This window comes from Octopus bimaculoides, chromosome 13 (assembly GCF_001194135.2).
Source record: "Octopus bimaculoides isolate UCB-OBI-ISO-001 chromosome 13, ASM119413v2, whole genome shotgun sequence".
Lineage (NCBI taxonomy): Eukaryota > Metazoa > Mollusca > Cephalopoda > Octopoda > Octopodidae > Octopus > Octopus bimaculoides.
The window spans coordinates 63,070,486-63,080,868 of NC_068993.1; the positions used below are offsets into that span (position 1 = coordinate 63,070,486).

Sequence of the window (10,383 nt, forward strand, 5' to 3'; positions counted from 1 at the left end):
GGCAAGCCGAGATAACGGACCTGTTTCGCTACTCGTCATTGTCGTAATAACTTCCTCCATTTCCCTTACTGAATGTCAGTAGGAGAGGCATATATGACGCCACTGCCATTCCCATCCCCCACCCCACCTTTTCTTTGGAACATCGGACTGTAAGCTTTGCTTCTTAAGACATTGATTGTTAACCATCGTCTTCATCACCTTTACTACTACTACAACTACTACTAATACTAGTGTGAAATATTCAGCAATATCAAATAGAAGACACTGAATATGAATATACCTATGCTGTGTGTGTGTGTGTGTGTGTAGCTAGAGCAGCTCTGGTGGTTCTCAGTTTCATAGTTCTGTTTATGTGTATAGCTTATTAACAGACATGTTAGGAGTGTATATGTGGTTTGTGATGGGTGTTGTCTGCATATGTAAGAGTGTCAAGTCACTAGATGTGTGTGTGTGTACACACATACTTACACCCACACATACACACACAAGAGACTAGCATTAATTTCCTATCAAAAGCACACAAACCACACCCACCCATATCTGTTACCATTACTCCAAAATACAGCAACCAACACTTGTTCACTAAATGTAATTTTCATTTTATTTTTGTTACTTGAGGAAACAGACATCCGTTGTATCTTGCTTAGTTTTTTGTTTCTTTTATTTTAACATTTTTTCTACATTTTTTTTTTCACTATTGACACATCTATCTATCTATGCAACTAATAACCACAGTAATTATATTAATAGTTGTTTCTAATTTAAGCACAAGGCCAGCAGTTTTGAAGAGAGTTGGGTGGGCTGGTTGATTACATCGACACCAATATTTGACTGGCACTCTTTTCTTTTTGCCGACCTCAAAAGGTTGAAAGGCAAAGTCAATCCCAATCATATTTGAACTTGCAACGTAAAGAGCCAGCACAAATGCTGTCCAATGACTCTCATACTTCTAAATACAAGACATTTTTAAAAGAGACGGTGGAGTTAAAAGCAGGACTGTGGAGTCAAAACAAAAAGCTTCGACTCCGACTCCACAGCCCTTGTTAAAAGTGAAGGCACGTGGCTTAAGTGGTTAGGGTATTCGGCTTACAACCAGAAAGTCGTGAGTTCAGTTCCTGATAGCTTGTTGTGTCCTTGTGCAAGACCCCTTTTAATGAAATAGTTTTTTTTAATGTTTACATCTGCTCAATGTTTCAATCAGTTTGATCACCAATCATCATCATCATCAGAAGTCTAGTTCTTGGATATGTCCAGAGTACCAGGCTGGAACCTTTATTTCTAAAAAGTAGTAACACTCTTATCCGCTGTGTCAGAACATACCTGATTCTTCATTTAAAAGGTTGGACATTTTAAATCTGATGCCATTCTTTTGTTGATTTGCCATCAACATCACCAAACCCCTAAACTTTGTGTAATCCAGCCAAGTAAGTGTTTCAACGATGCAGCCCTACTCATTGCTGATAATTAGCTGGGGTTTAGCCCTTCAGGATGTCAAATGATGATCTTAATAAACATACACGTGAAAGTCCTTATCGATGCTTAAATGTATGATGATGATGTTTTAGCTTTGAGAAGACATTGATATATAAATGTGAAACCAGATTAATGTTTAAGTAGGGGCTCTCCTTCAGGGTGAATTTCTGTTTTCTGACATTCTTCCATAATCAAGAAATGGCCAGGTTTAAGAGGTCTAACCTGTACTTATTTTATGAACTCTAGAAAAAGAATGGTAAACAAAGTCTATATGTCAGTAGGGCAAAATAATTTGTTCAACTTTGCAGACATAGGCGCAGGCGTGGCTGTGTGGTAAGAAGCTTGCTTCCCAATCATATGATCCCAGGCTCAGTCCCACTGCATGGCACCTACTATAGCCTTGGGCCAATCAATGCCTTGTGAGTGGATTTGGTAGATGGAAACAGAAAGAAGCCTGTCATGTGTGTCTGTGTTTGCCCCCTACCATCGCTTGACAACTGATGTTGGTGTGTTTACGTCCCTGTAACTTAGCAGTTCGGCAAAAGTGTCCAATAGAATAAGTACTGGGCTTACAAAGAATAAGTCCTGGGGTCGATTTGTTCGACTAAAGGTGGTGCTCCAGCATGGCTACAGTCAAATGACTGAAACAAGTAAAAGAATAAAAGAATATCACTAGTTGTACAGTTTCAGTTTGTTGCTTGATCTCATACCCTTCTCCTGTCTCTAAGACATCATTGTCTTAATAATCATCATTGTCATCATTTTACATCCACTTTTCTCTGCTGACATGGATTGGATGGGTCATTATAGTCTGAGTCAGTTCTGATTTGGACTCTGTACCTTTCCAGATAAAATGGTGACCATTTTTGGTTGGGTTTCTAAGGCTAGATGCCATTGCAAATGATAACTATTTTACAGAGTGTATGGGTGCGTTTTATGGCACCAGCAGTAACAATGTCTTTTCCCTGGCAAGTCTAAAGGGTCTTTTTGTCATTCAAGGCAACATAACAGCCACATGTCGGTTGTTGGTGAGGAGGTTGAGTAGGAAAGAACATGACTGGAATTGAAATGAATGAAGAGCGACAGTGTACATGATATACAAATACATGATAGCAGAAAACCATTACCTAGGGCCAGTTAAGGAAGCCTGATCTAGGGTTTCCCTGATTACCTGGAGTAGAAGTTCTCTTCCAGCTGTATTCACCAGGCTGCTAACATAATTGGAGTCAACCCGTTCACTTAATTATGCTATTGTTTCTTTCAATTATTTTCTATGGTTAAAAGTATTCTGTCAATGTCATGATACTCTCAAATACAATACATGCAATGTATATTTTGTACCTCTCCCCCTCTTCTCCTTCATTCTCTCTCTTTCCCTCTGTGTCTACACAAACACACTCACACATACAACACTATTACACTTGACAACTTGTATCTGTTAAATGAACAATTCTTAGTTTCCTACACAAATTCCGAGAATTGTTCTTTTTTTTATGATGTCAGTTAGATTGAACCAGTGTGTTTTCCATTTGATTATGAGTGTGAGTGAGGTCTCTTTCTCTAACCTACGCCCATCCTTGTGTCTGTGACAGAGGCTGGAAAGCACTCGGCTAAATACGTAATGGTATATTGTTTAATCTCACTGCTGATATTAACTGTGTCTTTATCCCTTTGAAGTAGACAAAAAAGAAACAAAATACAACTCCAGCACTGACTTCATAAAAATTCACCGCAGACACTATTTCCTTGAAATATATAACCTTCTACAACGATTATTAAGGTAGCAAGCTGGCAGAAGATGATTAGCACACCTGACGAAATGCTTAGCTGTACTTCGTCCATCCTTACGTTCACAGTTCAAATTTCACTGAGGTCAACTGACCTGATACTAATGTACTAAGAAATTTTTTCTACATAGAATTGGGAGCACTGATCAAAATGTTTACAGTATTTAGTTAAAAGCCTTCATGTTTCGAGTTCAAATCCTATCAGTTATCATGCTATTTTCTATCCTCTGGCAGGGCTAATTAAATAATTACCAGTCATGTTTGATAACTTAATTGAGGATCCTTTTGATTGTCTTTTGTATAGAATGTCACATCAACATCAAATGGAAATTGTAGTTGTGATCCCCGTGCCAGTGGCACATAAAAAGTACCATCTGAACATGGCCGATGCCAGCGCCGCTTTGACTGGCTTCCGTGCCAGTGGCACGTAAAAAGCACCAACCGATCGTGGTTGGTGTTAGGAAGGGCATCCAGCTGTAGAAACATTGCCAGATCAGACTGGAGCCTGGTGCAGCCTCCTGGCTTCCCAGACCCTGGTCGAACCGTCCAACCCATGCCAGCATGGAAAACAGACATTAAACGATGATGATCAGTGTGGGATGTGCAATAAAGAGCAACAGAGATTGTTTAGAGTACAATTTACTTAGTTTGGCTGTGTGTGTGTGTGTGTGTGTGTGGATGCATGGATTTGCTTGGTTTTATAGGAGTTCCGTTGAGCTACATTTACTAATACAAATCATGGTTCTTGTGGTGGGGGTGGGGGGATATATATCATGATCATCATCTTGTATGTGCATGTGAAGAGGGTGAGAGAGTGGAGGGTTGGGGTTATAATTCATGTGGTGAGAATTGATGAGAACAAAGTAATAAATTCAGTGGCAGCCGGTAATGAGAGCAGAATTAGGTCATCACAGAACGTTTACAGTTGATGACAATTTGAAAATAATAGAAGCAACACTATCCTTTTTTTTTTCATTTTGTTGTTTTCTTTTTTTCTTCTTTTACCAGGCTGAGTATGTTTCTCCTTTTAAGAGATCTTTATCATGGTTAGATGCTCAGCATAACTTCATCCACCACCAGTTGTGAAGCAAGTGGTATAGGTTACCCTGTATGAAATACTACAGCACAGTCTCTGTTTGAGGATTTAAACATGTAATCATAATTAGAGGTGGTGGGTGGGGAATGTCTTCTTAAGCAATTGACTTGCTAGAAATAGCAGTCAAATTGCTTTTAAATCTCTCCTATTTTGTCTTACATAAAAGAACACAATAGATGATGTAGACCTTTGAAGACTGTGTAAGTTTGCTCAGACAGGACTAACCTGAGGCTAAGCAACAAATTAGAAGGGATTGTGAGTTTATTATTAATTACTGAATTCATATACACCCAGTACACACTGAAAAGTTGTCGGAAGGGCATTCAGCCATAGGAATCATGCTAATGCTGATATGGGGCACAGTGCTGCCCTGTGGCTCATCAGACCCTATCAGCATGGAAAATTTGTAACTTATAATTATGCAATTAGGATCTTTGTTTTTCTTTTTTTTTTTTTATTATTTCTCCATTTGGAGGTGTAAAATTGCCAAATTCATGGTTGTCAACATTCATAGTCTTCTGCAAGAGTTGTTGATGCCGGTATGTTGTACTATTGCTATTTTATAGTAGGCTTGTTGTGTTTGTAAGACAACAGATATATCTATATATACACATTTATACATACATGCACACACACACACATCTACGTGCATCAATTTATGGAAATATTTTGTATAATAACAGTATTTTGAAGAACCCACTCAAGATGTCATAAGTGCATACTTTCCCCCACTTAATGACGCCACTCTTCGGTTTCTCTTCTATTTCAGCATGTCATTTGCTCTTTGACAAATCTTCTTGCCATTCAATCCTTATAATTACCGAGCTGCCTGATACTGCTCTTCATCCTATGTTAGTGACCCTAACCCTCAATCATCCAAGCTAAAGTGTTCCTCCTTTTAACCTTTTCAGATCCCTAACTTTTTATGAAATACTGTTTTTTTGTGTTTTCCTGTTTTCTTGAAGTAAATCATGAATTTGAAGGAATTGAGTAAAGATAGATTTTATACAAATTTTAGTTTTGCATTTGAAACAAAAAACAATAAAAGATTCTTATGTAGAATTGTTAGAAAGTGGAAATTTTAACATGTACACTTCAAGGCTTTGAAAAAAGGGCGGTTTTATACAATAAAAAAAAAGGGGTTTTAGGTGTGGTGATAACAAAAGTATTAAATAAAATTCATTTAAAAAAATGTTACTACATGATATTGGTAAATTCCAGATGATAAAATTCTTGTATTGTCTTTTATATATGAATCTTTTGTTATTTACATAAACATTGACTCACAATTTAATTATAAGGGAACAAAGAAAGAAAAAAATTAAGGTGTTGGGGATTAAGCAGTAATTGAGTACTACAGAGCCAGAGCAGGTTTCAGCCAGGCTGGTATTGAAAGGGTTAAAGTTATTTATGAGTCATTTACACGGATTGGAATAGTTAGCAATAAGATGTAGCAAATGGTTTCTTCCTCTTCCATCCTGCAAAGGTCACAAACTCTGCCCATCCTCTGATGACAAAACCAGAAATGAATTTGTTTTTGCTAAAATGAAAGTCTATTCCTGTCAGAAGAAATAGAGTTACAAAAGTGTTAATTAACTTTTCTATATAGGCTCCAGTTTTCAAAATTGTCATAAATAATAGAAAAATGGTAACAAATTGACAGAGAGATTGGAACACCAGATAGAATGCTTTGCTGTATGTGTTTCTTGCTTTCTGACACTCGAGTTCAAATCATGTCACGGTCTACTTTGACTTTCACCAATAAGTAAAGTGGTAATTCTGTACCGGATTCTGTACCACCCCCTCTCTCTCCTCTCCTCCCTCTCTCGCCTCCTTTCGCTCTCTTTCCTTCCCTCTTTCCTCCCTTTTCTCCTTTTCCCTCTGTCTTACTTCAAGAGTCTAGGCTTGTCACATTAAGTCATGTTGAGCTGACCTGAGAATTGTGTTAAGAGTCCATATTCCTGTAGAATACTTGGCCACTCGTATCTTAATTTCATGAGTTGGAATTGAGTTGGTTGAGCAACTGAATGTTCATCTTTGAGACCTGTGGGAAATCCACATTCATCATTATCATCACCATCATTATTTGTCCAGGCTGATATAGATTGGACAAGTTCATCTTGTTCAAAGTTACTGTCCTCCCCCTGACAAGTTGAAGGACCATGTTTCTCTCTCGTAAATTTCATTTTGAGTTTGGTTTCTCCCACTGGATGGCCTTCCTAACACCACACTCTTTGTAGAGTATACTGGGTACATTTCATTGTTGCACCAGCACTAGAGAGGGTATCATGTCCTTGACAGCACTGAAGGGTCCACTTGACCCTCTGGTATCTCAGCTTCATTGCTTATCACTTTACATGACGTACTGGATGTGTTTTATTGTGGCACCGGCATTGGTGGGATTGCCACTTCACTTTAATGCCTGATTGTATTGTGTTATATCTTAAAAAGTATGAAACAGATGACAGGGTTTATAAAAGTTATAAATTCATATTTGTTTTTTATTAAAATGAATCCCAGGCACAAAGCAGTGTATCTGAACTTGCTGTGACCTTGTCAAAGTGTTGCCCATGTGCATGGGACATACTTGAGCCGAGATTGAAGTATGGCTTTGCTCTCAGTTTGTACGAATTTTATGAAATGTTTACTCAACATGGTTTGCCACTCATATTACAGTAATACATCACAGCATATCAAATTTTAAGTATGTCTCATCTTATTATATCGAAAGGGACTAAATCATATTCAATTCTATCTTTCAGATAAATCTCAACTGACATTTTCATGTTTCTTATCTCCCATTCTCTCCATGTCTTTTCTGTCACATAGTATTACATTTCAAGTGTGACATACAACAAAATGAAATATTTGTTTTCCTGATTAAAAGAAAATAAGTTTTTACTTTCCTCTCCCTTCTACCCCACTGCCATTCTTACAACAATACATGCACAACAACACCTATGCCATGTCATGGCTGGTGTCCTTAGGGGAGTGTTCGGTGTCAGAAATATTAGAACAGTAGACTAAGTGTATTAAATTCCTCCCTCTAAGCTCCCGGTTCAACTCTCGTCACCTAGAAAAACAAGATGTGGGAGTGTGCTTGCTTGATTTCTTTCTGCTCTTCAAACATCATCCACATTCAGGGCCCATATTAAACTACTATGCAACAAACACATGCATTATATAATCTAATCTTCATTCAGGGAGAAAATCCTGTTATTATCAGCAGAGATTGTCACTCCCTAAATTCAGTCCATATTTTTACTCTAAGTTCAGTGTTTTTGAAATACTTTCCACAAAATAGTTGCATTTCGTCCTTGCACAGCTCATAACTATATCACATCTGAGCTAATTTTCTTTCTAATTAGTTGTGTGTGACTTAACTTTCCTAAACCTGGTCCTTTCTAAAGCAACTTCTCTGTTCTCCCTGATTCATCATAGTCTCACATGTGTCCTACGTTACTGGGTATTTTCAGTGTCTCTGTTGACTGTCCCCAGATGGTCTGCTGCCTACTTTTGCTTTTGGTTTGTCTGGCTGAATAATCATGGTTCTCCACAAAGCTTCTAAGACTGATCATAATATAACGGTAGTTCATTGTGGGTTTGTTTGGAGAATGTAAGTTCTTAGAAGTGGTGGAAAGAAGCTTATGAGTACATCCCCCCCCCTCCTGCTTCTCGTTAACTGAGGTAATTAATGTAATAATGCTGGTCATACATGTCCTGCAGTGATTAAGAGCAAAGGGTATTTCAACAATATTTGCCAGAAAGAGAACAAGATGTCAGAGGAATATACAAGTCAAAGATACAAGTTTTGCAGGCAGTAATAATAAATGTCACAGATATCAGCAAATATGAGACGAATGCCTGTGTAATAACCCTAACCTAGCATTTACTCTGACTCCATTCGAGTACCCTGTGTCATCAGAGAAAATAGTAGTAAATCTCTTGTATATTTTTGTAAACTGAGTGAGGGAAGTACCGTAACACTCTTGCTCCTCGTTGTGGGAGAAATAGCATGCTCTGTTCATGAGTCGCCAGTTCAGAACAAGGCCACTTACTCATATCTAACGAAATAAATCCAAGAAAGAGAGAAAAGATGGATGTAGAGTGTAAGAGGAAAGAGTCCTGTTTAAAATTAATGGCAAAGACACACCCCTCCTAGTGATGCCATTTGCTGGGAGTACGTAGGTGGATATACCATCTCGTGCTGGTCTGGCTGAACTCAAACTCTCTTGTCACAGACACACTGTGTCTATGCTATTTTGTGGAATAACTAACTTTCTACAAAATTTCAGAACTGAATCTTGACATACTTTCTAAATATTCCAAGTATTCCATGTCCTACTTTACTCACAAAGATTGTCTTTTACTAGTTTCAGCCATCAGACTGCAGCCTCACTAGGGTGCCACCTTGAAGAATCTTAGTCAAACTAATTTACTTCAGTACTTAATTTTAAAGCCTAGTGTTTATTCTGTTGGTCTCTTTTGCTGAACTGCTAAGTTACGGGGATGTAAACAAACCAACACCAGTTGTCAAGCGTTGGTGGGAGACAAACACACACACACACATGATGGGCTTGTTTCAGTTTACCAAATTCATTCACAAGGCCTTGGTCAGCCCGGGGCTATAGTAGAAGATACTTGTGCAAGGTACTACGCAGTGGTACAACTGAATGCTTTTCTTGTTGCCAACCCACTGAGTCACCTCTTAACAGCATGTAGGGATGTGGTGTACCTATTCTAAAACCAGGATACATCCAGTAATTACTAAGGTTTGTTTGCAACCCCTAGATTTCCCAAGCAGTCACCCATCCACAAACATGTAGAGTGGACATTGTTTAACCGAATGAATTGTTGAGAACCATTTTAAGACATTCTTGGAGAACATCAATGCTTATTATGATGGTAATGTCTATATATATAAGAAAGGAACAAATAATACAATGTGATTGTAGGTCATGACACCAGGGCAATGCTGGGATGCATTGCCAGGGTGTTGATATTTGAGGGTTTTGTAGTTTTGTCTTAAAATCTAGCTTTTAGCCTGTCATTCAAGAAAACCTTTATAATGGTTTTGATGTCTTTTTTGGCCTCTTCTTTTTGGAATCATGTTCTAATTAGATTTTTAAATTGAACTCAAACAAATCAGAATATTTTCTGCTGTACCCTTCTGGGATTTCTTGCTTATTCATAGAAATTTTAATAAATCTACTCAAGTTTGTAATTCACTAATATTGCAAAATATCTTGATGTTCAGTTTTGGTATCTGTTGAGTTTCCCTAACTATGCAAATACGATTTGCTGTATTTGCTGTTGATATCACAGGGAAACAATAAGCAAACGTGCATTTGTAGATCCTCATCTCTTTTATATAGTGAAGTGCTTTGAGACTGGATGTGTTGTAATTCTTTGTATATTGGCTTCAGTTACATCTGTAAATTACATGTACAACATGTTTTAAGCAGTCATTTATTAAATTAACTTTGATTAGTTAACTTAATTCTGTGTCTTGAGGAAAGGAGAGAGAGAGAGATAATTAAAGAAGGTAAAAGGAAGACCACTATTTAAGTTGTTAATCATTTTATTAGTCAACACCTTGGTTTTAATTAGAGCTCTCAGCCAAAAGTTCTAGGTGCACTTGGAACAGTTGAAAAACAAACTCAACAGTTGGGTTATTCTCGCCCGGAGTGTAATCTTCAATACAACTTCCCCAACACCAACAGACACTTAACAGTTTCTAGCTTTAGGTGTTCATGAAAATTAGAAAACAATAAAAGAAAGAATTTTTTTCCCCTCCTCTTCAAAGATTTGAATAGCTATCATTTTTAAAAAAATATTTTTGTTCTATACAATTCATTCTGAAAGAAATTATATATGAAAGCACCATCATCACATGCTTGTTTAATTTTAGAATATCATAGAATGGTAACAGGTTGTTGGAATTGTGGTGTGGAGTGGTGGTGGTGTCAGTTGGGGAAGAAAAAAACATTACTGTATCGTATATATCAATGTAGAATTTATAAAAGA

General features: G+C 37.5%; 1 protein-coding gene across 2 annotated transcripts in view; it reads left to right on the plus strand.

The window, feature by feature from the left end:
* Positions 1 to 10,383, plus strand: part of LOC106884276 (cytoplasmic FMR1-interacting protein) — a 49,494-nt gene that overhangs the window by 5,064 nt on the left and 34,047 nt on the right. The window lies entirely within an intron of this gene.